At 41.6% G+C, this 27,442-nt stretch overlaps 1 long non-coding RNA gene across 1 annotated transcript in view; it reads left to right on the forward strand.

Moving 5' to 3' along the window:
- The window catches only part of LOC108349518 (uncharacterized), a 47,847-nt gene extending 33,187 nt beyond the window's left edge, over positions 1-14,660 (forward strand). Inside the window, exon 4 of the long non-coding RNA XR_015645282.1 lies at positions 14,234-14,660. This is a non-coding gene — a long non-coding RNA (uncharacterized LOC108349518). The remainder of the gene's footprint in view (positions 1-14,233) is intronic.
- The last annotated feature ends 12,782 nt before the right edge of the window (positions 14,661-27,442 follow it).

Consider the following 27,442-nt stretch of genomic DNA (forward strand, 5'->3'; position numbering starts at 1 on the left):
AACACTTTTCTAGAGCTTTCTGGTCATTATATTGGTTCCTGTCAGGAGGCAGTCCCTTTCTGCTAAATGATGATCCAGGAATGAGGCAATTTTTTTTTTTTTAGTTCTGTTCAAGACAAAGACTCTGAAAATGCCTTCCACGAAATGTTATAAAGACAACAGAATGGCCATACACCTAACCCACAGTTATCATTCCTAAATGCTTTCTTCAGTATGCTGTGTGGGACCCTAAAGTAGGACACTTTCCAGAATAAGAACTCATCATCCCAAATTTAATTCATTTTTTAAGATGGATTCCAATCTTCACAGCATGCTGCTATCTATTTAATGAAAACCAGGGCATGCATATTCCCTTCATTAAAATCTTTGAGTTAAAATGAGTTTGCATTGTTTTATTTATTATATTTAAAAGTTTCCTGCATTAATATTACATTGTACAGTTTCCAATTTTAGTCAAGGATTTATTAAATAATAAGCAAATAAAAGTAAATTATTCAATTTTCATACACATCAATTACTTTATGTGATTACGGCTTGTGATTTTTATCAACGGGCTGTGAGAATCACAACCTTTTAACAACCGATAATTCTGAAAATGCTAACGTTTAGACTGCGGGGCTTTTGAGCTTCTCAACAATATGTATTCGTAAAGTTCTGGCAGCATTCACATGCCACCCTCAGCACCTTAGTTGCAGGGCAAGACAAAGCATTCCACAGGAAAGCACAAACGGGATGCATTGATAAAGAGAGATAAGATCGGACTAAAACACCATCTTCACCTCAGATTGGTCAGAAGAACACAGCTTCAAAGAATGCTTCATGAACATGGTCTGGGATCAGGATTGTGGGGCGAAACAATTTATAGTGCTTTTATTCATTATTTTAAAAACATTACCCAGTATTTGATCACATTTATTTCCCTTCCTATTTAGTTCTAAGTCTTCCCCTACCTTCCCACCCATCCAAGTTCCTTCCTTCTCTCCCTCCCTCCTCTCTTCCGTTACAAGGGAGTGCAGTTTGCAGACTAATGACTGACTGACTTTCTCTCCCTGAAGCAGTAAAATGCCAATTGTTCTTCAGCCAGGGGTGAGACTTCATGGATTCCTTCCTTCCCTCCTCCCTTCTGGGCTTTTGATTATCTTGAGATTGTTTAGGTCTCGTGTGTGTCTCATTTGCTATGTGTTGATATTTTCACTTGTCCTGCTCATGTGTTCACCTGTCTTGTTCATATGTGCACCTGTCCTGTTCCTATGTGCACCTGTCCTGTTCATATGTGCAACTGTTCTGTTCCTATGTGCACCTGTTCTGTTCATATGTGCACCTGTCTTGTTCCTATGTGCACCTGTCCTGTTCCTATGTGCACCTGTCTTGTTCATATGTGCACCTGTTCTGTTCATATGTGCACCTGTCCTGTTCCTATGTGCACCTGTTCTGTTCCTATGTGTACCTGTCCTATTCATATGTGCACCTGTCTTGTTCCTATGTGCACCTGTTCTGTTCCTATGTGCACCTGTCCTGTTCCTATGTGCACCTGTCCTGTTCATATGTGCACCTGTCTTGTTCCTATGTGCACCTGTTCTGTTCCTATGTGCACCTGTTCTGTTCCTATGTGCACCTGTCCTGTTCATATGTGCACCTGTTCTGTTCATATGTGCACCTGTCCTATTCATATGTGCACCTGTCTTGTTCCTATGTGCACCTGTCTTATTCATATGTGCACCTGTCTTGTTCCTATGTGCACCTGTCCTATTCATATGTGCATCTGTCCTATTCATATGTGCATCTGTCCTGTTCATATGTGCACCTGTCTTATTCATATGTGCACCTGTCTTGTTCATATGTGCACCTGTTCTGTTCATATGTGCACCTGTTCTGTTCATATGTGCACCTGTCCTGTTCCTATGTGCACCTGTTCTGTTCATATGTGCACCTGTCCTATTCATATGTGCACCTGTTCTGTTCATATGTGCACCTGTTCTGTTCATATGTGCACCTGTCTTGTTCCTATGTGCACCTGTCCTGTTCATATGTGCACCTGTTCTGTTCATATGTGCACCTGTCCTATTCATATGTGCACCTGTTCTGTTCATATGTGCACCTGTTCTGTTCATATGTGCACCTGTCTTGTTCCTATGTGCACCTGTCCTGTTCATATGTGCACCTGTTCTGTTCATATGTGCACCTGTCCTATTCATATGTGCACCTGTTCTGTTCATATGTGCACCTGTTCTGTTCATATGTGCACCTGTCTTGTTCCTATGTGCACCTGTCCTATTCATATGTGCATCTGTCCTATTCATATGTGCACCTGTCCTATTCATATGTGCACCTGTCTTGTTCCTATGTGCACCTGTCTTATTCATATGTGCACCTGTCTTGTTCCTATGTGCACCTGTCCTATTCATATGTGCATCTGTCCTATTCATATGTGCACCTGTCCTGTTCATATGTGCACCTGTCTTGTTCATATGTGCACCTGTCTTGTTCATATGTGCACCTGTCTTGTTCATATGTGCACCTGTTCTGTTCATATGTGCACCTGTCCTGTTCCTATGTGCACCTGTCTTGTTCATATGTGCACCTGTTCTGTTCATATGTGCACCTCACCTGCACTGCTTCCATGTCATCCTCTTCCTCTGGTGCTTACAATCTTTCTTCTTCTTCTGCAGATTGTCACAAGACCTACACAACCTCGAGCCTTGATAGAAAGGCTATAATATAGACATTCCATTTAACGTGAAACACTCCAGTCTCCCAGTCTCAGCACTATGACCAGCGGTGTGTCTCTGTGTTAACTGACATCTATTGGAAGAATAAGCTGTTCTGAGGGTTGATCTATGGCACAGCAATAAATTGTTAGGGATAGCTTTGATAATGGGACCATTTAGCAGACTAGTAACAGGTTTTCACCTAGGGGCCATGACTTTGCTAGCCCTGGTTCCTGGTTTCATTGGCAGTGTTAGGTATGGGTTCTATCTCCTGTAACAGGTCTAGATCCAAATTGAAGAAGTGTCTGGTTACTTCGAATTTCATGTCCCTCTTGCACTAGTAGGCATAGCTTGCCAGGCAGGCCCCCATTTAGCTTGCAGGGTTCACAGTGGGTAAGATTGATTATGAATGGTCTCCTGTGGGAACATGCATAGCACCTTCCATCACTAAACCTAGTCAGTAGAGGTGAAGGGTCAAGGTGAGTACCAGTTTGTCTTCCCCGTGTTCTATGATTCAAGTATGTGTTGTCTTCAGCAGCAGGGTCGTACATTCAAGTTGGGAAGAGTAACCAATGACTTGTTCTTTTTTGTTTGTTTGTTCATTTTTCTTTTATTGGATTTTTAATTTACATTTCTTTTTTTCTTTTTTATTGGATATTTTTATTTATATTTCAAATGTTATTTGCTTTCCCAGCTTCCTGTCCATAAGCCCCCTATCCCCTCCCCCTCCCCTTCTTCTATAAGGGTGTCCCCCCTACCTTTCCTGCTTCCCCATCCTGACATTCCCCTACACTGGGGGGTCCAGCCTTGGCAGAACCAAGGCTTCTCCTCCCATTGGTGCCCAACAAGGCCATCCTCTGCTACATATGCAGCTGGAGCCATGGGTCTGTCCATGAGTACTCTTAGGGTGGTGGTTTAGTTCCTGGGAGCTCTAGTTGGTTGCGATTGTTCTTATAGGGTTGTAAGCCCCTTTAGCTCCTTCAGTCCTTTCTCTAACTCCCCCAATTGGGACCCCATTCTCAGTCCAATGGTTTGCTGCTAGCATTCACCTCTATATTTGTCATGCTCTGGCTGAGTCTCTCAGGAGACAGCTCTATCGGGCTCCTGTCAGCATGCACTTCTTGGCTTCATCAATACTGTCTAGGTTTGGTGGCTGTATGTATATGGGCTAGATCCCCAGGTTGGGCAGGCTCCGAATAGCATTTCCTTCAGTCTCTGTTCTAAACTTTGTCTCCATATCGCCTCCTATGAAAAATTTTGTTCCCCCTTTTAAGAAGGACTGAAACATCCACACTTTGGTCATCCTTCTTGAGCTTCATGTGGTTTGTGGATTGTATCTTGGGTAATTCGAGATTTTGAGTTAATATCCACTTATCAGTGAGTGCATGCCGTGTGGTTTTTTTGTTTGTTTGTTTTTTGTTTTGTTTTTTAATTGGGTCACCTCACACAGGATGATATTTTCTAGTTCCATCCATTTGCCTATGAATTTCATAAAGTCATTGTTTTTGATAGCTGAATAGTACTCTATTGTGTAGCCGTACCACATTTTCTGTATCCATTCCTCTGTTGAAGGGCATCTGGGTTGTTTCCAGCTTTTGGCTATTATAAATAAGGCTGCTATGAACATAGTGGAACACGTGTCTTTTTTATATGTTAGAGCATCATTTGGGTATATGCCCAGGAGCGGTATACCTGGTTCCTCAGGTGGTACAATGTCCAATTTGCTGAGGAACCTCCAGACTGATTTCCAGAGTGGTTATACCAGTTTGCAATCCTACCAACAATGGAGGAGTGTTCCTCTTTCTCTACATCCTCGCCAGATCTTAGCCATTCTGACTGGTGTGAGGTAGATCTCAGGTTTGTTTTAATTTGCATTTCCATAACTAAATGTGTCGAACATTTCTTTAGATATTTCTCAGCCATTTGATATTCCTTAGCGGAGAATTCTTTGTTTAGCTCTGTACCCCGTTTTTAATAGGGTTATTTGGCTCTCTGGAGTCTAACTTCTTGAGTTCCTTGTATGTATTGGATATTATCCCAACCAATAACTTGTAATGATCAGGTAGTCTTTTTGGACAACTCAAAAGGAGGTAACTGATTCTTGGTATTGGATGATTTATTTGGTAGTGTGTGGTGTTTAGCTGGGTAAACCATTTATGAGGTAATTTAAACTGAATACAACAACATTTAAATAAATTAAACTAATTTGCATATACTTCATAACTATGTTTTATCATGGAAGGCTACTTTGAAGATGGGCAAAAATATGAAATTAGCCAGACTGAGAAGCACTGTAGACTTGATGGGTCTGAGGAGTTCATTTTATTACTGTCTTCATATTGTCCCTCTCCTCGTTCTCTTTTTTCACTCTGGATCTCATGGATCCAGGGTTGGTCTCAAACTCATTCTACAGCCAAAGATGATTCCTTTAATGTCTGATCCTCAGCCTCCACATCACGAGCTTACCATGGCATAGTTTTACTCAGTACTTGGTGTCAAGCCCAGGCCTTTGTGTATACTAAGGCAAGAACAACTGAGCTCCATCAATGCCCTGAGCTCAGATTTCTTTATGCATCCTTCCCTCCCTAGTGTCTTCTTTCTGTCCTTACTTGCCTGGTCTGCATGTCCTTTCCTGTTTCTCTCTCCCTCACTCGTTCCCTTCTTTCTTTGCCTTCGTATTCTTGCAGTGATTCTCCCAAGGGGACAGTGTGTCAGGTGTGTAATGACACATACTTACCCCCACTCCCACCCCCACTCCCACCCCCACTCCTGTGATCTGGAATGAAAACCAAACTTGGGAGAAAGGGACCCCCGTTGGAGGAATTAGAGAAAGGACTGAAAGAGCTTGAAGGGGCTTGCAACCCCATATGAACAATAATGCCAACCAACCAGAGCTTCCAGGGACTAAGCCACTACCCAAAGACTATACATGGACTGACCCTGGGCTCCAACTGCATAGGTAGCAGTGAATAGCCTTGTTGCAGCACCAGTGGAAAGGGAAGCCCTTGGTCCTGCCATGGCTGGACCCCCAATGAATGTGATTGTTGGGAGGAGGGTGGTAATGGGGGAAAGAGGGGGCAGGGAACATTCATATAGAAGGGGAGGGGGAGGGGCTAGGGGGTTGATGAACAAGAAACCGGGAAAGTGAATAACATTTGAAATGTAAATAAGAAATATCCAATTTAATAAAAATGGAAGAAAAAATGTAAATACAAAAAATGTAGAAAGCAACCCTATGGAAAAAAAGAAAAGAAAAGAAAACCAATTTTGGAATCAGAACAATGGTGCTTAGTCCCAGCTCTGCCCCTCACAGGCTGTGTAACCTTAGAAAGCTCTCCAGCCACTCTGCGCTTCAGTGTTCTCCGATGGTCTGTCTACCGTGTGGAAATGCTGGAAGAGGCACACACTGGGCTATATTAGATTCTTGCATAAGTTGCATGTGAGAACGATCCACATCCAGCCATGACTTCTTTCTGGTTTGCATATTAGGACGGTTGTTCTCACTGCTTCATGTGCCTTCTGTGAAATGCAAACACTCAATCATTGTCTCTTATTCATCACACATTATTAGATAGAAGAAATGATCCTTGAATGAAAGCACATAAAATGATAATACCTAGCCTCAGGTTATGCAAATCAAACTTTAAGTTTGGGAGGAGACCACATTGCAAGATCTGGTCCCAGTCCCATTTGCAGGAGGCACTCAGAGACTTGGGGTCACGCTTGCTCACAACTCCGTTCTGAACATCCGTGCATATCAGTTTTCCTTATTTCTCCAGAAGTCCTCATGGGCCTGAAGGGCTAACATTCTTCCTATCTCTGTGTTTGGATCTTCTGGCAAATGCACTGATGCCATATGGTGTCTGGAGAGATTAATTTTTACTTTGTTTTTAGACCTGTTTACTGTTGTACATTCCTTTTAAGAGAAATCTGTCACTAGGACTGACTTTCTAAAATTCTTTGAAAATGTGCTTGGGTTCATTTACATTTTGGTCAAGAAAAGAAAATACATACTTTCTATTTCCTTTTGCTAATGTATTGAATTATTGTTTGTTTTCGGGCCTTGCATGATTTACAGAACAGATTTCTAAAGACAAAGAATAAAGAAGTAGCTGAGAAAACCTTATGCTGCTCCTGACCCGGGTTACCGTGACAGAATGAGCACAGGTGGCTAAGGCTTTACACATCTCAGCTCTCAGCATTCATAAAACTCCAATACCACAGGGCTGCACTGCATACACTGTGCAGTCAAGGGGTTAAGCAAGCTTTCTATTTTATGGACCTTTAAATCTTAAGTGATGTTCTGTGTTGTACATTACAAGGACAGCCAGGAGAGGTATATGTAACTTTTTTTTCTTCACATCACCTAAGTAAGAGTTTGAAAGCTTGGTAAAGCCCCAGGAGCAAGAAAAGCATAAAAACACTTGCCAGACACAAGGTAGAGGCGATGCATGAAGATTCTCCCCTACTTCAGAAAGTACGCGTGCACACATGCAAACACACATGCACGTGTAATCTCACACAGAAACACACACCCGCACATACTCAAATGAAATACATTTAGGAAGGCCTCCTTTTACAAAAGAACAAATTGATCTTTGCAATATTGTAAGTATTTTTTCAAGTGTTGTTTCCTTATAAACTGTGAACATTATCTAATATGGAAAGATATAAGTCAAGTTTCTAGAAATAGAGAATAATCATTGTTTCTGGGTTCTTAGAATTTTTTCTGGTCGGACCTTTCGGTTTAATCCTTTTGGTTTTTCTTTACAATTGAAAAATTTATATTTCAAACCTCACTAAATTTCTCATGGTCTGGGTATCTATAAGCCTTTTGGATATTACTTTTATCATCTCTGTTACAATTCATATGGCTATATACTACATCCCTTGAAGTAGTTATCCACATAGAACGCTTTCATCTTGAGCATTACAAATTGCTCACCTTAGGAATAAAAAGATTCTAAGAGGCTTCAGGTATGACTGAGTGGACATTACACAAATTCATAGATGTTTCTATATAGCATCACCTTTTCTCTTTTATTTTGTAAAAGCCCCAACTCTCGGTGTGTGTATGTGTGCCTATGTGTGTGAGAATGTATGTGTACCTTGGTGGGCATGTGTATGTGAGTATATGTGTACTGTGTGTGCAAGTCGAAGCACCTCTATCCTTGCACTGGGGCCAGAAGAAGGCGCTGGGTATCTTTCTCTCTCACTCTCCGCCTGCTCCTTTGGGTTCGGATCTTTTCTTGAAACTGAGGCTCATCTTTCCTTGGCTAGGCTGAAAGCCAGAGAGACCCAGAAACTTCCAGGCTGGTTCCTTGGAACTAGGGTAAAGCACAGCACAGCATTTTACATCGATGCTGGGATCCTCATGACTGCATGGCAAGAGCTCTTAACATCCGAGCCATCTTCCCAGCCCACTGTCCATCTTCTTACATAATATATTCAGCCATTAAAATTTATCTTTTCTAAACAGAGTGTTTTTGAATGTGTATATGTGCACCCTATTAATATTACTCTATTAATTTTATTCAACAAGTTTCCGTTTTGTTTGTATTGGGAATAGAAACTCACATGGTAAGGGAATAAACTATAGTAATTTGAAGTAAAGTGTACAAAGCATTTATATATAAATATATGTAAGTGACAGAGAACGGAAGCAGTAGACAACAGAATGAGATCTTTAAGCATGGAAAACGCGTGCCAGTAAAACGGTTATGACGCTTCCTTTTACTTTCTCAGTGGTTACATTTATAGTCTCTTCTTTTATCACATTTTAAATGCCTAACATTTCTTAAATATAGTTTCTATGTATTTTTTTCTGTCAGATAACCCCATCCACAAATGTCACTGGAGTTTCAATCTGTTAATTCTCTCTACTCTTGCTTATGTATCTTTTGCCTTACATGTGTGCATTATAATTTGTCTGAGTCATGGTTCTATTGCCACGACCAAGGCACCTATTATAAAAGAAAGCATTTAACCGAGGACTTCTTATATTTTCAGAGGTGGGTACATTATTGTCATGGTGGAAAGCAGACAGATATGGTGCTAGAGCAGTAGTTAAGAGATACATTGTGATCCACAGATAGTAGGCAAAGAATGAGAGAGTGGGCTCAGCATGGGCTTTTGAAACCTCAAAGCTCATCCCCAGGAAGGCGCATCCTTGAACAAGGAGACACCTATTAATCCTTCAAGCATCCATCAACTGGGGACTAAGCACACAAACATATGAGCCTATGGGGACAATTTGTATTCAAAGCACCAAATAATTTTTAAAAAACTATAACCTGAGATGACTCAGTGACTCAGTGGGTAAAAGTACTTGGTGTGCTTGTCTCACAACCTGCAATCAGTCTCTGTAGCCCATGATGGAAGAAGGTTGGCTCTGGGATGCTGTTCTCCAACCTCCACATACAGTCCTTAACATGCAGCAGGAAACACACACACACACACACACACACACACACGCGCGCACACACACACACACACGAGGGGGGGAGAGAATTAATAAAAACAACCATAATCACAATTATAAAATAACTTGTTTTTCTTCTGCATTTATTCATGGGAATCATTTAAGGCTTCCCTTAAGTATGTGTCTGTCATAGGCTTTGCATTTGGTTTTGCAAAGCACCTGGCCATCATCAGTCCTGGGTAACCTTTAGCTGCTGGACTTTGTTTTGTGTTGCTTTCTCATTGTCCTATGTAGATTGGCTGATGCATTCTGGAAGTCACCGGACCAACTTAGAGATGTGTAGAGTTGGGGAACAAAAATGGTGGGTCACATGAGAACCTAGTTGTGTCCTATCCACATGGTTTACAGAAATATCAAGAGTTCCTTTTTTTCCAAGATCATTACTGCAAAGCAATCCAAAATGCCCTACCTGTTCTCTTTGATTCTTCTTTCTCACCATTAGTGATGTCAGACTTTACTTCAATATAAGAAGAGTGCCATCTAGCAAAACATTTAGGGCTACTTGCCTCACGTGCATGACTCCTCTTCTGAAGTCACACAATATCCTCCTCCTTCAGGGCCAATATGGCATATTGGCCAAATCATTAATTGTGCCATCCTTCAGCTACAGTGGATTGCATATCTCCATCAGAGAGAGAGAGAGAGAGAGAGAGAGAGAGAGAGAGAGAGAGAGAGAGAGAGAGAGAGAGAGAGAGCGCACAAGAAAGGGGGAGAAAGGGGAGATAAAGATTAAAGTCCCAAAGACAGAGACCAGTCTTTGTAGTTACATATTCTTCGTTACTTTATTCACAGTCAGAGACCTCAGATACACCGAGAAAGGGATGGTAATGGGCCCATGGTCCATCTCTGCAAACCTTCCTCATCATCTAAGGAGCATCCTCATTAACACTTACATTACTCATACATTACCACGTTATGATGTTTGTCTTGTTGACTTCTCCATCTTTCTGTAGGATGACTGTTTCGTATTCCATTCTAATGCCTGTTTTCTTTTTTATATTTTTTCTTGGATATTTTATGAATTTACATTTCAAATGTTATCCCCTTTCTCCCCTCTCCCATACCCCCTCCCCCTCCCCCTGCTTCTATGATGATGTTCCCACTCCCACACACCCACCCCAACCTCAATGCCCTGGCATTACCCTACACTGGGGAAATGAACCTTCACAGGACAAGGGCTTTTCCTCCTATCGATGCTGGACAATGCCATCCTCTGCCACATATGTGGCTGGAGTCATGGGTCCCTTCATGTGTACTCACTGGTTGGTGGTTTAGTCCCTGGGAGCTCTGGTGGGTCTGGTTGGTTGATATTGTTGTTCTTCCTACGGTGTTGCAAACCTCTTCAGCTTCTTCAGTCTTTTTTCCAAGTCCTCCATTGGGGTCCCCTGTTAGCTGCAACCATCCTCATCTGTATCGGTAGGGCTTTGGCAAAGCCTTTCAGGAGACACCCACATCTGGTTCCTGTCAGCAGGGACTGAAGAAAAGGTCACCCAGAGACTGATCCACCCAAGTGCATCCACTAAACCCAGTCACTGTTGCTGATGCCAAAAAGTGTTTGCTGACAGGAATGAAATATCCACATTTTGGTCTTCCTTCTTCTTGGGCTTCATATGATCTGTGACTTTTTTTCTTAGGTGTTCCAAGCTTTTGGGCTAATATCCACTTATCAATGAGTGCATACCATGTGTGCTCTTTTGTGACTAGGTTACCTCACTCAAGATGACATTTTCTAGTTCTATCCATTTGCCTAAGAATTTCATGTAGCTATTGTTTTTAATAGCTGACTAGTACTCCATTGTGTAAATATACCATATTTTCTGTATCCATTCCTCTGGGCATCTGGGATCTTTCCAGCTTCTGGCTATTATAAATAAGGCTGCTATGAACACAGTGGAGCACGTGTCCTTTTAACTCTCCCGGTGACTCCATCTTCAACTTTACCTCTTCCAGAGAAACAAAGTCTTTGGACAGTCAATATCTTCATCACAGAAATCATATAACATAACCAAAATCCAGCCCAATTGTCTTTTATGACAAATCACAATGTTGTTTATCAGCCTTGACTTTGTTCCTTGGAAACAGGCAAATGAAACAACACTTGTCTTTGAATACAAATCATTAAAAGAATAGAAGGACCTTTATAAACCCAGACGGCAGCCCCGAGTGGGAGGAGCTTGCATATCTTGCTCTGCCTGGAGCCTTAAGTAATTACATTACCTGTTTTCCTCCCCGCAACTGCAGGCTGGATGGAGCAACCTATCCTGTCCCACGTCTATTTATACAGGCAGCCTAGGCACCTGGTGCTCTTACCAATATCTTACGGGTGCAGCGCAGCACTGAGATCTCCCCCACCCCCACCCTTTGCACTGAGCTGCTTTTCCACCCAACTTTAACAAACCCAATTGTGTTCAAGTAGGCTGCTGCCTACTAATGACAGTTATCAGGAAGCTGATTATGATAATCAGAGAAAGAAAGATGCAGCCATAGAGATGCAGACTGTAATGTCTGACCAGAAACCTTGCATTGACGAGGGTCGGTGTTCCTACACCTAGGACAGCATGTGTGAACCAATCTGGAATGGATGATATGATCAGTTTACACAATGGTTAAAATTAGAAACACTTTGGGGAACATATATTTTCATTAAAACTCAGCAATTTCATGAAACAAACATGCTAATTAATGCCCCAGTCTCCCCAGAAACTTAACCTAATTCTGATTTCTTCGCCTGTTTTATCTGCCCAGGCTGGTATGTGGGATAGACTGAGTTGTGCGGCATAATTCAAAGTTACACCAATGCTAGGAAGTGAGTGTTCCCGCAGTAGCATGATTGCTCAGGAAGCCATCATAGCTGTAATTTAATCCTCAGATCACTAAAGAAAACCATAAAGGCGAGCTTTCGCCTCTTCTCATCTCAGACTTAAGGGATTTCCAGATGCATCGCTGCGGACTTCAGGCTAGATAACAGAACAGGGTCAGTGCAGGGGGAATCTCGGAAGCTAGAAACACACTTCCCACACATAGTATTTGGCAGGCGTAGAAGGAATTCAGTGGATACAAAACCTCCAGTTTAATGCTTACTGCTACCCACAACAACCTGACAGCAAAGATTTGAACCACAAAGCTGCATATTAAAATGTGCACAAGTGTGAGCCAGTCCCGGGAAAACGTCAGATCAAAAACCTACGGAGGTCAATATTAGTGATCATATGTTTAGATATGTCCTACATGACGTTGCTTCTAATTGAAGAACTTCACGCCAGTGACACTGACGACACACAAGAGTCTCATTAAGGAAACTCTGCACAGAAGTGTTTGCGGCAGTGCTGGATTCGTTCCAACCTTCTCTCTTCCCCACCTTTTTTTTTTTTTTGGCATTTACTCACTTTGGAGATTTTCATGGATCTGCTGAGCCTGGTTTCTGTTATTTTCAGTTCCAGAGTGAGAACAGTAGGATGTACGTGTTGGTATGTCAGCCTTGGCAGAGGACGGAGGGTGGCAAGCATGGTGTTTACATATATTGTTGACATTGCTAATGTGTCACAAAGGCTAACAAAATTTGAGGAGCGCAGTGTCTTCCCGTGAAATTTATTCTCTCTCGTGTAAGGAAAATACCATTTCTCCCACTGAGTATCTTTTAGAAGTGCCACCTGCTCGCCCCATCTCTTGGCCAGCAGTAACCTTGTGTATCTGACCACAAACTTTAAATTCAATAAAATAAATTCAGTTATGATTCTACCTTGGGTTGAATGTCTACCTGAAAAAAATTTATATTACGACCTGTTTTGAAATTTCTGGAGTTTTGAACCTCAAGATCTGCTCAAATGCCAGCTCTTAGACTTAGAAATTATTTTACGTAAACATCTGACACCAAGTAACCTCACTAGGTGTTAGGGCAATAGCCTCCATAGTACTCATGGATATTAAAGGAGACAATTTAGGACAATTCCTCAGTACAGTGGTTGGGAAATGATTAGGGCTCAATGACTTTTGGCTATGGTAATTATATCAGCGCATTCCTCTACTAAACAACTCTGAAATGGCTCTGTTCATGTTGATTGCTGATCTTAGCGTGGGCACCCAGGTACCCCTAGTTTCCTGTCTGTTGTTTGGGAAGAGCATTACTGTTCACCATCAGAGTTGGTCTGGTGACTCCCCTGCACACCTGTTCATCTCTCTAAGAGTCTTGGTGAGGCGCCTGCACCAAGGTAAAGTCAGTCTGCTCAACCTCTTTGTCTCCGAATTTATAAAATCAACAGAACTGGCAAATGGTGTGTTTTGTGGGCTGCAATGTGAACAGAATGGAAAGTGTAAAAATGCATTTAAAAGGAAGAAATGGAGAAGGTGCCATTCACAATGGTCCCTACAGCCTTCAAAGTGCACAAATATAACTCCGTGTTATTAATGGTTGGGAAAGCAAGAAATGATTCCTCAACCAGGTCATATTGTCGTTAGTGGCAAGTGAGTTCTAGGATAGACAGCTGCTGGGACGGGTGTGTCAGTGGTCCCTGCGTCTTGCTCTGTGAGGAGACTCCATGGGTCCTGGACCACGTTTGCTTGAAAGCTGCCCTTGCTGCTCAAATAGTTGGGAAAGATGCTTTGACTTTTGACTCCTAGAATTGTTTGAAGAATAAATCCAAAGGAGTCCCTTTCAATGTTCCAAGAGATAAATCTGATATCATTTAAGTATGTAAAAATTGAAAAGAAAAGTCCCACTTAAACACATTTTCAAGTCACGTTGAAAGAGATTCATAGTTTGACAAGGGCGTGTGAATCTAGGTTCTGGAGCTCAGAAGTATGCACAAAGCAGTTTGTAGCCCACACTGTGAAAACTAGAGCTTTGCTTCCCCCCATTTGAAAACTGTCTTTTGTCTTTCCCCATCACCATAATTAACTAGTTCTTATTCATTAAACAATGAAACAGACAATTAAATAGTAATAATAGTCCTTTAATTATGAAGGTATTGTTATCTCCATAGAACATGGAGAGGGGGATTGCTTTAGCTGTGTTTCAAACCTTTGCCTCTCCGATTTTTAAATACAGAAAGAAGAAAATGTTCACCATTTTAGAGTGGCTGATAAGAAACGGGGACAGAAGCTACACCCTCCAGATGACCATTTCTGATGAGCAGGAGTCTCACTTATTAACGGAGTAAGGATTGATCAGGAGACATGAATTCTTAACAAGCATCCTTAGACTTTTTCGAGAGGCAACTCTAACCAAGCTGAGAATCGTCGGCGAGTATTTTTAGGCACAAGGATGCATGATTAAGATCAAAGCCCTGCACTTGATGACTTTCAGAGTTTGTTAAGCACCGTAACACGGGGCTGAAATTCAATTTGAACCACTCGTCAGCTTGTCTTTCACTCTCCCCTTTGGGTAGAGTGTGATTTTAATACCAGAGTTGGCTCTGGCATTATTATATTTTGATACAACAGAATAAATTATCACATCTCCAGCTCGACAAAAACAAGTTGCATTTCCAAAATGTTTTGTCCTCACTACTAACAGTTCTCTGCAGCAGAGACTCGAGATTTTTGAGAAAAAGCTGTGAATATAAACAACTTGGGTTGGGATCACAGAAAAATCCCTTCTCTCTCACCAAGTCATTTAGAAAGGAACACGCGGCCTTTATTTCATAATCAAACACACATTTAGTGTTCACTAATGGTGACATGTGCACCATCAAGGGAGGTAGGAAGGTGTGGCTACTCCAATTAGGTTACAGACTTTGTGGCCTTGGACATACGATTCCTCTTAGTCTCCGTTTCTCCTTTGTAATCAGATGCTACTGTGCCAGCTTTGATGAAAACAAACCAATTATTCTTTTGTTCTGTTCTTTTATTAATCAAACACATTTGGCTTTTGGATATCTCTGAAAGAAATGCTAGTTTTCCTAAAAGGACCTTTACCTGTGACCATTAGCTCCATAACCATTAGCCAAGAACTAGTAGTTCTTTGTAAATCTATATCAAGCTCTTCAATATGCCTCAATTTTATTTTTTGGGCAAAGACTGTAACTAATCCAAGGAGCCATGGGACCCCAGAGTCTCATAAAAAGGACACATTAGGATGAACTGAGGTCTTCATCTGCAGGACAACAGCCATCAAGGCTCCTCACTGACTGTAAGCTACATTCTGATCTAGTGATGCAACCATGACAGGCGGTTCTATAACATACATGACCGGCTCTGTAGTCATGCTATTTCTTTTTTTTTTTTTTTTTGGTTCTTTTTTTCGGAGCTGGGGACCGAACCCAGGGCCTTGCGCTTCCTAGGTAAGCGCTCTACCACTGAGCTAAATCCCCAGCCCCAGTCATGCTATTTCTAAGGCATAGCCGTTCTCCCATCCTCAGCCGAAAGACCCCAACTCTTTCCAGTCATACATGAAACAGTTCTTTAGGGAGAAAAATCTTGAAAATTATTTTCTTACAGAAATTCACATCTATTTCTGCTCTTTCTATAGCTTCAAATGACATACCCTCAGGCTCCTTAGACCTTCCTGGTCAAAAGCATGTTGACAGAACACTAGCTGGCAAATGGTTAATAAAAATGAATCAAGGATATCATTGTTCCTCCTATGGGTTGCAAACCCCTTCAGCTCCTTCAGTTCTTTCTCTAACTCCTCCACTGGGGTCCCCGTGCTCAGTCTGATGGTTAGCTGCGAGCATCCGCATCTGTATCAGTAAGGCTCTGGCACAGCCTCTCAGGAGACATCCATATCAGGCTCCTGTCAGCAAGCACTTCTTGGCATCAGCAATAGTGTCTGATTGGTGGTTGCATACAGGATGTTGGGTAGGGCAGTCTCTTAATGGCCTTTTCTTCAGTCTTTGCTCCACTCTGTTACTGTATTTCCTTTAGACAGGAGCAATTCTGAGCTAAAATTTTGAGAAGTGTGAGAGATTCCATTCCGCAACCGAGGCCCTTGCCTAACCTCTAGATGTGCTCTCCACAGGTTCTCCCTCCCCTTCGTTGGGCATTCCAGCTAATCTCATCCCTGTTGGGTCCTGGGAGCCTCTTGCTTTCCTGGCATCTGAGACTTGTTAGTGGCCACCCCCAGTTCCCCATCCCCCATTGCTATACACTTCCATTCAAATTCCTGACGGTTTGTATATCATCCCTGTCTCCTCTCATACCTGATCATGCCCCCAATTTTCTACCTCCCCTTACCAAGTACCTCCCACCCTCTACCTCCATGAGTATTTTGTTCCCCCTTCCAAGCAGACAACCCCCCAGAGCTCCCAGGAACTAAACCACCAACCAGAGTACACATGGCGGGACCCATGGCTCCGGCCACGTATGTAGCAAAGGATGGCATTGTCTGGCATCAATAGGAGAAGCCCTTGGTCCTGGGAAGGCTCCATTCCCCAGTGTAGGGTAATGCCAGGGTGGTGAGGTGGGAGGAGGAGCATCTTGTAGAAGCAGGGGGAAAGGGGGGAACCGAAAGGGGGATAACATTTGAAATGTAAATACATAAAAGATCCAATAAAAAAATTTAAAAAACGTAAAGAACAGTGACAAACAGAAAAAAAATGAATCAAGAAATTTCCAGAGCAGAGTTCAATATTAGAAAATGTGAATGTGTGAAATTTTAATTTACAAGGCCAACTATAAAAAAGATACAATTACCCAACTCAGTGCAATGGGTTATAGTTTGGCTTGTTCAGCATATTAGTGCACCAGTCCTTAGACAGCTTCCGGCTGATGGTAGCTGTTAGAATCCACACAATCCTAAGTACAGAACTAATTCCTTGTGCTTTTTAAGCAAAACAATAATGGTCCTTTGTAGATCTGTATCAAATTCTTCATTGTAACTCAGTTTCTTCTGGCAACAAGTATAAATAACCCAAGGAACTTTGAGACCACAGTGTCTCCTATACTGAAGACTGAGATCCTCATGTGGGGGTCAATAGCCCTCAAGGCTTCACATGAGTCTGAGAAACATGATCTTTAAGGCATTGCATGACCACTGGGAACTCAACCACATTCCTTGTCTTTTTTTCTGAATCCTGCCATGGATGAAGTGATTTGATCAATTTAGTGGCCAATTTCTTTAGTCAAGGACACATGATATTGCATTATTTCAGTGCCTCAAGTTAATTAATGAGCTCAAGAAATTTGAAGAAATTATTGTCCTATTTATCTATACATTGTTCTTAGCTGATTTTCAGTGTCCGGTCTCCACAGCCATTCAATTTTCAACCTGCTTTCTATCTAGTATTCACATATATATATATATATATATATATATATATATATATATATATATATATTGTGTGTATTCTGCTAATAGCTCACTATTACCTTAATTCATGAGGATAAATGTTTAGCTCTTTTATTTGTTTTTATGTCTACTTTAAGTTATTTTTCAGGGAGTATTTTCTAATTTATAAAATGCATGACTACCTTGAGTTACTTAATCTCATCAAGGAAGTAAAGACATACCTTTTTGAAGGGAAATAGAAAAAAATTAACCTTTCTCTGGTAGATTCTATAACAAGTATTTTCTATGCATTACTATGTTGGGTTCCCCAATAGGTCATATATTGGGCATCTTACAAGTAAGGAAACTGAGGCAAGAAATTGAATGACTAATCCAGGGTTATCCAGCCCAGAACTAACAGGGTAAGACTGAAGTCTCTCTGACATCTGGCAATAGAATATCCCTTTATACACAAAACGTTCAGATACAGTTTCACTATCCACAAAGAGCAGAAATCCTGCCAGGGAACAAGCGAGGCATCATAAGATGCAGAGGAGTGAATGAATGATTTCCTGAGGGCTCCAACTACCTCGGGGTGTGGCACTGAAGTATTGGCATTAGTCAGAATCCTGGAGCAAGGGCAGGTGTGGGTCATTCTGGAAGAAAGAACATAGAGCAACAGTTTAGAATAGGACAGGAACAAGCATGAGAAGCAGGGCTGGGAAAGATGACACTCAAATTTGGGAGGAGCACAGTAGAAAACAGATTGAAAAACACACTAGAGACAAATTGTTAGAGATCCTTGACACAGGTTAGCCTAGGATTTTTGTTTAATTTGAAACACATTTGCTACCAGGAAAATGGTATGATACAGCTGGGTTATAGGCATATGGTTTCAGAAATGCTAATCCAAGAGGAGCCATCTTGGCAGAAGCAGATTAGAGCTAAAGTGCATGGCAGAACAGAAGAGAGGAGGGGGTGTTGTCAGAATTTTCAGTGACTTCAATGAACAAGAATGTGGTCACAGCTCAAAGTGTCCACGGTGGGGAAAATTCTACTGGTTCTATGGTATTTCTCAGCTTCAGGAAGGAAGACATACTCTAGTTTCCTAGTAAAGTGCTCCTAAGCTGTCCCAGTGGAGTGAGTGCAGGAGGAATACTCCATGAAGAACACACAGAAGTAATATTAGACATATAGATCTAGGGCCCCTTTGCCTGACTGCAGCTACAAAGGGGATCTGGGTTGAAAAACCTAAGGAGAGATTCTAAAATGAATTCAAATGGGAGTTTCAGCAATGAATCCCTTCTGGGCTGAGAGAAGATGGTCTCAGTAGGCGGTGGCAGGGAGTGCGTGGGATGCCAGAAACTACTCATCATAATTCACTGGGGCTGGCTTACAGGTTTAGAGGTCTAGTCCATTATCATCACAGCGGGAAGCATGGCAGACACAGTGCTGGAGGAGTCAGTCCCGAGTTCTACATCTTGTTTTAAGGGCAGCCAGGAAGAGGGCCTGGGTTATGTTGGCCAGACTATATATATATATATATATATATATATATATATATATATATATATATATATATATATATATATCTTGAAAGCCATAGTGGCCCCTTTCCTCTAACAAAGCTACATTTCTCCAATAAGGCCAAGCCTCCTAATAGTGCCACTTGACATGGGCCAAGTATATCCAAACCACCACAATTTGGAAGAATCTGACTCTGAAACTTGCCTCCCCCACTTTCCCCAACTGGTAGTCACCTATAGTATACAGTCAGGCTCTGTAGTTTACCTTCACCATATCCACTTATTCTCTCCTAGTACAAAAGCCAGACAAGAACATGGTGCTGTGGCTGAGTCCATTAAGGACAATGACATCTGAATTTACAAAAATTTCAAAGGTAACCACAAGATATATGTAAATTTTGGTGAACCAAAATATTATTTTTGATGATTTTCCTGATGATTTGAAAATGGGATGCTCACCCCTAGCTTGAAGAGAGTGAAGGCAAACCTTTTATCATGGATGTCAGAGGAGGGGCAAGTGGCTCTTCTGTGGGCCCTCAAAGGGAAGGGCAGGTAAGGAGGTCAGGTGCTAACATGCTGGCTGTTGATTATTGATTTGAACTTTTGTCAGTTGGTGGCACAAATTTTGTTTTACCTACTATCTATCCACCTGTCTATTGGTGGTATAGACCTTCCAACTATCTACCCACCCATTTATCTACCTACTTATTCTTTGAGACTATTTTGAGACAGGGTTACACACTTTAACCTAGGCTAATCTAAAATGTGCTATATAGTGCATGATGGTCTAAATCTCAAGCAATCCTCCTGACTTGGCCACCATATTGGGTGTCAAATGTTATTTTATGTCTTTGTTTCATTTAGAAACTTGAGCACTCAATAGCAAAGTGATTTAATTGTACAGCTGCTTCTCCCAAATTGGAGACTTAGTGGTTCTCACTACAATGAGAGGCTATGCGTTTTCCCAAGGCATAGATAGCTTGATCAGGCTTGCTCTTCACGTGTCCAAGTATAAGTTTGTTCAATTGCCTCGTTAAAGTTGACCCACCTCTTGAGCCTTTTCTCCAAATACATCAACTCTAAAGACTGGTTTTTACTCATGTATATGTGGATCTCTCCCTGTCTCTCACTTTTCCTCTCTGTCTCGCTGCCTCTGTCTCCCAGTCTCTCTGTCTCTCTCTATCTCTCTTGTGCATGTGTGTATCCTGAATGGGCACAGGCACCCATGGAAGTCAAAGGAGGGCATTGAATGCCCTCTAATTCCCCAAGGCTGGAGTTACAGGTGGCTGTGAGCAAGCACTTCTAAATACTGGGTTATCTCTTTAGTCCCACGAACTCCATTTTAAGTCTGCTTCTTGTACTGTCATTCTGGAAAAGAAAGACAATTAATTCTAGCTTCGCTCATAGTAACGAAACTCAAGGAGAGGCCAACAGACCATCCTCTTCCAAGGTTTTGCTAAAAACAATTATCTCGTGTTTTGTCAGTGTTTGAAAGTCAAGTTTGAGACTCTTTTACAGAGAGTCATGTACTCCTATTCACCCTTTCTCACTGTGTTGAATGCCTACTCCTGTGATCTGAGCTCTTCTCCCATGTACACATTCTTGAATGGAAAAATACATGTTTTCCCCTAAATTATTTCCCCTCTCTCTCCACTACTTCTGACAATACAATTGCTTTTAATCTTACTAATTGTACGGTGAATGAGAAAAACGAGGTTTTTTGTTTTTGTTGTTATTGTTGTTTTGGGTTTGTTTGTTTGTTTTTTGTTTGTTAAATGGAAGAGGATTTTTTTCAACTCATAGTGTTTCTACATTCCTCAAAAGGAGCCACATCTTCTCAAAACTTTTAGGAAAACATTTCAAAGATAGAATTGGAAAGACTAAGTGAGACACTGGGCAGGCGTGCCTTCCGCATACATGCCGTCCTTTCAGGCAGTCTGTCAGTCTGTCCCTTCATCTTCCACTCTCTGGGACCATCGCTCCTTTGTCCTATTCATTGTTGATTTCAAGGCCCAGAATACTCAGCTGCAGAAACCAATTGTGATGAGATGGGGAGATGTCCGTGGACTTGACATCTCTCTGCCAGCAGCTAATGAATGGTGGGAAGGGTAGCTCAGGACACTTCATTGGCCACAGAGCTTACACTTTTCTAAATTGTCTTTTCTGGCTTGACTCAAAAAAGGGAGCCTTATTAAAATCATTCTGTCCCCCAGAACACCATTAAGTACCAGCATAAAGCCCATGCGAGCCATTTGGAAATGAAAAGACTCCAAGTAGAGCTTGTGATTGAAGCTGGTCTCCAATCATTTGCTTTGAAACAAAAATAATAGAAGTGACTCCTCATCCAATGCTTGCCCTTCATCAGGTTTGGTGCGGCCCCGCACAAACATTATCGTGGTCAACCCTCATGCTTCACAGGGGTCTATTGTCCATCCTTAATAGACAAGGAACTGAGAGCCAAGGAGGTCCTGCAGAGCTCTGGTGTCCCCAGATGCACTAGAGGAGGGTTCTACTGTCTGCTTTGATGTTAGAGCAGCTTCCATTTTTGGCTTCTGTTAATTTGCAGGTAGTCCTTCTACATAGGGAGGAGCAGATTTCTCTCAAGACACAGAGAATTCTACTGCATTTTGAACAGCATTCCTGAAGGAAAGCTCTGTAGTATCACCCAGAGGAGTCCTTAGTCTTAACTGAACAGAGTTGTGGGGCTGTCATTGAGTGAAAGGGACTCCAGGCTCTGGGAATGTTTAAGAGAAGTGTTTCAGTCACCTAGAAAATAGTTAATTCTTGCTACCAGAAAACAGTTAGACATGACGGGAACAGATTCCAACATTTAATGGGATCTTAGATGACATGTTGTATAAAATTTTCAAAGTGAGATTCTTACATACATAATTTATCTCTGTAATTAAAAAGCCTAATTTAAAAAATAATACAGATGCAACACATAATGGTGTGATTTTTTTGTCACAAAAACAAATTATTATCTTGATAATACAATACTATAATTTACGTTTGCTACACAACATAGCAACTTTTCACGAATTGCATGATGAATGTTTTCTAATTATTTTCCCTCATGCTCTCCTCTTAGCCCCCTTGTTTTGTTGTGAGATGATGAGAATTCAGTGTCAGTGGTTGCTTGATCGCTCTCTGGCAGTGTTTATGGGGTGAGGCCGAAATTGCAGAAGGTCCCTTGGTTTTATCCCATTGGTTACTCAAAGTAAATGCCATTTCTTGCTTTAATGTGAATGGCCATGCTGCAGAAGCTCTCCAGGGGACCTGTGTTTTGTGTGTGTAGATTTTGTTGCAAATTCTTCATGCATCCCACAGATGAGATCGAGGGACCCACTGTTACGGGGGTACTTTAGCTATAAATGACCATTATATTTCTGGGCAGCCCCCCTTCAACTCCCTGGCTTCCTTCCTGGTTACAGCTCCATAATTCTTGGGCAGGAAGGGAGTGTAAATAGCTCTCCCACTGCTGATGCCGCTTTGCTGCTTCCAAATTGATGTGGATGGCCCTTTAGCTCTGGAGACCCAGTGCCTTTCACCTTCGCAGCACTGGTGTTCATTGGCCTGCAGCTCAGGGCCTGAGATAAATCCTTAACTAAGGTTCTGTTCTAACTCTGCAACATATCAGAATTCAGCCTGCGGGATGGGAATTTCAAACATTTTGGAAATTTACACCTTGTCACTCTCTGAGGGCAATGATTTCAAGAAATTATGCTATCCCCACCCACCTTTGCATACTAAGGCTGAAAACCCAGAGCTGTTCTAACTCCAGCTAAAGAGCTGAAGGTCAGAGAAGTCGAGATAAGCCAATGCTTTGTGGGTATTTCCCATTATTATGCAAATCATATGCATGGTCGTCCTGCACTTACATATCCATTCTCCTGGCCAAAAGAAGAGGAAGAAAAAAAAATTGGTGTTTTAAACAAAGCTAAGATTGTAAAAAAATAAGTAAGTAAAACAGTGACAAATGGTAAAAAGCCTCAGGTAGAGGTACATTTGCACTTGGCTTGTGACACTGGTGGGGCAGATGGCAGAAGTAAAGAAAGGACTTAAGATGTTATTTTTAAAGGTCAAAGTTTTGTTGTGTTGTGTTTTATTGTGGACTTTGGTATTCACACTGAAATTCATATCTAAACAGGTACATTAATTCCTAGCAAACTCTTTTTTTTCCACTGTCAGGTTTCTTATGATGGTGTGTATGTCTGCATGTGTGCATGTGCGTGTGCGCTTGCATGTGTGTGCATGCATGTGTGTGCCTGTATGTATCTATGTGTGTGAATGTTTGAAAATAAATTCTAAGATATTTATTAATATATTTGCTATGGATCTATCTTGTGCCTCTGACAGTAACACTATTTACGATGAATTATCTGATTCTGTGAGACTCCAAACCAGTCATGATTTTTCCTTTCCAATGTTCTGGAAACCAATACCAGTGAATTGACTTGCTTTTTGTAGATTTTGTGGATTAAGAAAAAAAAGATAGGTAATTTAACTCCTTTTTATCCCTCTACTTCTGTAACATGTTTTTGGAAATGAACAATCTCGGTGTCGCACAAGAAATACACCAAGTGAAAGTGACCTGGCAAGTTCTTTCTGTAAAAAAGGCACTGCACAACCCAAATGGGGCTAAATCAGGGGAGGAAGCTCACTTAGCTTTTATCCTAACGTAGATCTTTTTTTTTCTTTTTTCTGTTTTCTTTTTTTCGGAGCTGGGGACCGAACCCAGGGCCTTGCGCTTGCTAGGCAAGCGCTCTACCACTGAGCTAAATCCCCAACCCCCCCCTAACGTAGATCTTGACTTCGTCTTATTTTGCTTGAGCTTGAGCTCACAGTCTGATAATAGTGGCATATCAGAGTCAAGATGTGACAGAAAGTCTAGGGATGTCTACCTGCAGAGCAAAGAGGAGCATGACCAGATGCCTGAGATTTATGGAATATTGCATCTTGGTGGACTAGCTCTCATTTATAGAAAAAAACCCCATTTCTCACAATGTTAATTAACTTATAAACTCCCTTTTTTGAAACCCCACAGGTTAGTTTACTCACAGACTTTTATTCAGTATACCATAGCTCTAGAGGATGGCCCTCAACTGTACGGATCTTTACATTACGACAGTGTAAAAGCAATGAACGCACAGGAAGCCACACCATGATTCTTGGGCTTGGAAGCTTTTCCAGTAGCACTGTGTGCTGGTCCCCTCTTGATACTGGCAAAAGCAGCAAATCTCAGTTCCCATGACCCCAGTAATCCAGAAAGCACCACCAGGAAATATAAAAGACTGGACTCTGTTACCAACCTTTGAGGTTTGATAGGTTAGCCGTACAGATGCTCCGCATTCCAATGAGCCCATTACAAGTGAAAATATGGTTTCCAGGTAATACAGCAGAACAGAGTGTAACCTGCATGCTCTGGTTTCTAGCCACACATTCAGCCAAACTTGGCTCCATGATATTTGAGGAAACAAAACAAAAACAAGGAGAAAGAAGAGAAAGAAATGTGAACACAAAGGGGAAGGGCTAGGAAGAAAAATTACTTTGTGGAAAAATATTACACCTGTATAAAACACATATAGCTTTTTCTTTGATATAATGTAAAAAGCAACATGCCAACCTTGTATATGGTATTTACCCTGTGTTAGACTTTATTAGTAATCTAGAGCGAATTTAAAGTAAATGCAGAGACTTAGAGGTAAACATGTAATTTTATACATGGGACTTGAATATCCCCAGATTTTGGCATAGGGTTACTAGCAGATCCTCAGGGATCAAAATATACTAGAGAGAGTATTGGTTGATTCCTGGGAGGTGGGAGGTAAACTGGGGGCTGCTGTTCAGTGCTAGAACCATGTGGGAAGATCTCTGCACATACTGCTATCCCCAGGAAAGAGTTTAAACCCAAAATTCAAAGCACAGCTTAAATTGTATGCACACACACATCAAATTTAAAACAAATCTCAAGTCTAACCATAGTAAAAACTAGGTAGATTTTACTTAATGTATTTTGATTTGTAAATTTTTTTTTACAAGTTTTTAGTTTATACTGGCTGCGTTAAAACAGAACCACATTGTCTTAGTTTCTTTCTCTATTGTGCAAAGACACTCTGACAAAATCATCATAAAGGGGGAAGGGTTTTCTCTGTGTTACTGCTCAAGTCTATCATGGCAGGAAGTCAAGATAGGGGGAGCTTGAAGTAGTTAGTTACAGTGTATCTGCAATCAGGAAGCAGAGAGGGAGGGATAAACCATGTTAGAGCAGTTCCAGGTCTCCATTTTATACTCTCTAGGGTTCACTGTTCAAAGAATGGTTCTGCCCACAATCAAGATGGGTCTTCCTACATCAATTAATGTAACCAAGATCATCTCCCACGTTCTCATAGGGTAACAAACTAGATAATCCTAACAAGTGTGCCCAGAGGTTTGTACCACTGACAACTCTAGATTCTGTCAAGTTGATAACCATCCAGACACTCATGAAAAATCATGGATCTTTGGGGAGTCATATTAGCAACAAATGCAAATCAACATGCAGCAGGTACTGTATTCTTGTTATGAAAATAATCCTAAGAGAATGTTCTAGAACACAGGAGAGAATATCCCTTCTACAGTATTAGAGGGAGGGGCCTATAAGGCGTCTCTGAGTAGGTATCCAATGGTATGAGCCCCACAAATGAGCAAATTTACCTTAGAAGGAAACCAGCAGGAGAAAAGTGAAAAGCCAAGCAATGGATGACAATGAGGACATGACGTAAGAAGGGAAGTCAAAAGCAGAGCAATGGATGACTTCTGGGATAGATCAAGGGCATGATAAGAAGTCAAGGATATGATATGAGGCTATCCTACCTAACATTTAAAGAAATATGTTTGTAGATGAGAATCACTCCAATGCAGGAGTGGTAGTAAGTGTCCTTTAGCCCAACAGTGGGAGGCAGAAAACTGAGAGTTACCTTGGGCTACATAGTGATACCTTGTCTCAACAAAGCAAACAAATAAAATATAGAGACCAGACGATCAAGGCTTTAGGTGTTTGACTCCAAATCTTAGAAATTTTATAGTGTTACCATTGATTTTCCTTCACCATCCCTCAAACCTGTATCCCTAGATACTTATATTAGCAATATTGTCACTGAAGGCTGTCTGATCATACTGCTGTCCTGACAGCTCTTCCTGTGAATAGAAAGCACTATAATTGTTTCTTTTCCTGTCTCCCTACAAACCTGGTGCTGTGTTTCGCATGGATTCAGAATATTCTTAGAAAGAATTAGCTCTAAAGTGCTCTTTGTTCCTAAAGCACAGGGCACAGCCCCAGGATTTTGTGGGTGTTGTTGATGATGAAGGGTCTTTTATGGTGGACATATTAAATACAACATCCATTCTCAGATTGCTAATTTGTAAACAAATCATTTATTCTTGCTAGCTCTTACAAAGGACACAGAATCCTGGTATTTCATTTACAAGCTGTAAGCCTAGATTGGGCAGGTTGTGAGTATACCGACTTACATCCCAGCCCTGTGTCCTTTGTTACTTGCTGCTTGAGCCTTGCCTGGGTTATTCCCATTCTAAGAATATGTCCTCAGGTTCCATTTCACTTCATGCACATGTTCCTGGTCCATTTTGCCTGATGGAGACTTTTGCCCTCTCACTCTTCCTTCTTTCTCTTCTCCCTTCACCTTCTCCCTTCTCTCTCCTCATGGTCCCTACCTGCAACTCCCTGCTCAGTAGCTGAAACTCTATCTCCAGCAATTGGCTGGAGCTACTTTTATTTAACCAATAGCTTTAAGGGGAGCAAGGTTTACACATCCAAGGCCTATGTAAGTGGGCATTCACCCACCTGCAACAACCAGATCTTCTTTGAGGCCAGTATCTAGCATTTGAATACACAGCACCAGACCAACCAGGACACTAAGACACTAAATTGAGACAACTTTTTACTCCAGGAACCACATTTCTAGATTAAAGTGTGTTTGAGGGAAGCCACGTGGAATGCATTCCATAAAGGAGAATAGGAACAGGTCAGTGCATTTAGCATAGATTTGTCAAGCAAATTGACTTCCTCTGCATGCAGAGCAAGGCCTGATGTATAATGGTTCTGTAACCTGATCCTAGGCTATTACCCAACAATGCAAGAGCACAGTAGACACTAGAGAAACGTGGTCTAAGGCATGCTGCTGTACATTTTCTCTAGTATGCTGGAGCTGGCTTTGCTTTCCATGGAGCCTTATCAACCCCTAAGTATATATTACCCAGAATCCTCTCTGGTGACACCCACATTCCCATGCTTCCTGAAGCCTCCATTAACCTCCCTTCCTTTTGTCATAGCCTGTGTATTTCCTTTCACTCCCAGGTTGCCGCCTCAGAGATGACCTAACTTGACCCACTATCTAACACCTCAGTGACCCCCTTGGGTTATGATATTTTCGAATTCCAATGAGCCAAGTGCCCCGAGTGCCTGTAGTGTTCCCAGAATGACTCTGCAAGATCGTTGAATTTGAACAATTCCATTTTCTCCCAG

This window comes from Rattus norvegicus, chromosome 1, assembly GCF_021556685.1.
Source record: "Rattus norvegicus strain SHRSP/BbbUtx chromosome 1, alternate assembly SHRSP_T2T, whole genome shotgun sequence".
In the NCBI taxonomy this organism is placed as follows: Eukaryota; Metazoa; Chordata; class Mammalia; order Rodentia; family Muridae; genus Rattus; species Rattus norvegicus.